Genomic DNA, 2,540 nt, shown 5'->3' on the forward strand with positions numbered 1-2,540 from the left:
GATGTGAATTGGAGCTATAGAAATAAACTGAATAGAATAGAATTGAATGTTCTACTCTCCCATCTGAGTTTAGTGTCATTTGGAGCCGTTCTGAAGATATTCTGTTAGGTTATATCCAGTAACGTCTTCCTATGGGCAACGACTTGAAGGCACAAACTAAACTGTTCATCATTTATTCTTTATGGTACGCCAGCATTCAGAACATGGAGGACAATCACTGTCTGGAGGCCAATCACTGGCCCCCAGACAGTGATTGGCCCTCTCTCTGCATGTGTGAAGGACCGCTGGCTCAGATGGAGGTTTGATTGTTCTATTTGTTAAAATTGGTTAAAACATGAGTCCGTACTCACTTTGTTCTAACCCTTTTAGTAAATTGAGAAATGGCCAATATCTACTGTCTCTACCTGCTCATCCTGTAGAGTCAATGACTGCCTGATCTGGTTGATGAATAAACTGATTTCAAATGACCTGTGTTTTTAATTGGAGCTATAAAAATTAATTGGATTATTTTATGGTTCATATAGTTTTCTTCTAACTACAGGTTAGTTTCAGAATAATCCTGAAGCCTAATGTCCAACTGCCTGTAAAGATTATTTAGATCAGTACCATCTAGAACCATGGCCTGGTCCATGACCTATGAGATCTAGCACTGTTCTCTAGCTTTGGACCCAGTATAAAGTTCTGACATCCTGTGATCAGCTGCAGCCTCTCTGGTATCTGCTGCTTTCAGGTTTCAGGAATTAGTTTAGTAGTTTTGGTTGATCTCATCCAATGTTGGTAGTAAATGTCTAAACATTCCTGGATGGTGCAGCAGTAGAGCTGATGAGGACAGGCAGTGAGTGAATGAAGAGGAACATCTAGAATAACATCTGAATCAGTGTGATCTCCTGCTGCTGCATCATCAGTAAAGGTTCTACCAGGTTCTCCTAGAACAGGATCTCCACCATCAGGCAGACTGAATGCTGCACCTCTCTGCACAGAGACAGATGTTTCCAGATGTTATCAGCAGCAGACTCCTCAGGTCAGATGACTGGGACTCCTGCTGTCCTCCAACAACCTGCTTCTCCTGGGAACTGATGACAGCAGGACCAGCTGCTCTCTGATTGGCTGCTGTAAAATAAACTATCAGATTAGTTCTGATTGGCTGCTCTAAAGTAAAAAAATAGATCCATCGTGATTGGCTGTCTAATCTGGTAGTTAGTGGGTGGGTCAAATTACCCTCCGCAGAGGAACAAGTGAAGCAGGCTCCTCCCACCACGTGATGTCACCGTCCTCCTCCTCATTCTTTGACATGTCGTCCTGCTCTTCATCCTCTGGGGCCATGATGTCACCGGCTCCCTCCTCATCCTCTGGCATGTCATCCTCTGGGGCCGTGATGTCACCGGCTCCCAGGCAGATGTTGTGCAGGACACCACATGCTGTTATGACCTGTAGAAAAAAAAGACTAAAATATTTATTTTTATTCAGTCATCTATCTTTTTTTCATTATCTTTATTACATGATTTATTAGAAATTTAATTGTACTTCATCTAGATCCACTATTTAACTTTTTTTTTTGGTTTTTATATTTGGATTTTTTTCCTGTATTGTTGTTGTTATATAATTGTAAATAAAATCATGCAGTAAGTGTCAAACTGCAGGCCTGGTCTCTCTCTCTCTTCTCTGCAGGATGTGATGGGCAGGTGCGGTTCATCTCTGTTAGTTTGGAGCCTACTTGAGGAGCTTGGACCAGGAGGAGGGCGTCAGTTCTTTCTCTCTACCAGTGTGGTACATGACCAGCTAGCTTCAAGATCTCTCTAAGGCCAGCTCTAATTCCTTGTCTCTGTCTTTTCCCTCCTAGTTTCAAACCAAGCCAACTGAACCTCCAAGCCCGGACCCTCCTCATCTGTAGGATCTCTCGGGTCAGTCTGCTGCAGCCCTCCTCCAGGACCCCACCTGCCTGTCCAACCTCCTACACACCTTCACCAGAGAGAGAGTCTCAGTTTGCACCTGGACCAAGGACACCATCCTTCCAAGCCCAAACAACCTCAAACCCTGATAGTTTAGCTTTCTCCACCTTCCCACCTCCTCTGACCAGTTCTTTATCATCACTCTTTTTCCCAAGCAAAACCCAGGAAGATCCTGCCAGACACCATTTCCTGTTCATTATTAAATAAAGCCTTTTCCTTAATCAAACAACTGTCTCTGTGGTTGCCCTGATTCAGAGTCGTTCTTCTCTAAATTTGACAGTAAGGGGATAACAATTTAGACAAATAATGATTTATTTCTCAATCTATCACAGTTTGGCTTCTCAACACAACATTAGTGATATTGAAAGTAGTGATTTAAGTCAGTTATTTACAGGGTTTGTACACATTTAACTATTCAATTCAAATTACTAAAGTTACAAACAAATAAATCACAAACTTACAAATAAATATAAAATTTGATATTTAAACATATTAATCAATCTGCTGACAAGCGTTTATTTAATAACTGCTATAATCTGATCATTAGCAGGCCCCTGTGGGTTAGAATAATAGCAGGTAGATCTTATCTCT

The sequence above is a fragment of the Cyprinodon variegatus genome, unplaced genomic scaffold, assembly GCF_000732505.1.
Source record: "Cyprinodon variegatus isolate N-32 unplaced genomic scaffold, C_variegatus-1.0 Scaffold1845, whole genome shotgun sequence".
In the NCBI taxonomy this organism is placed as follows: Eukaryota; Metazoa; Chordata; class Actinopteri; order Cyprinodontiformes; family Cyprinodontidae; genus Cyprinodon; species Cyprinodon variegatus.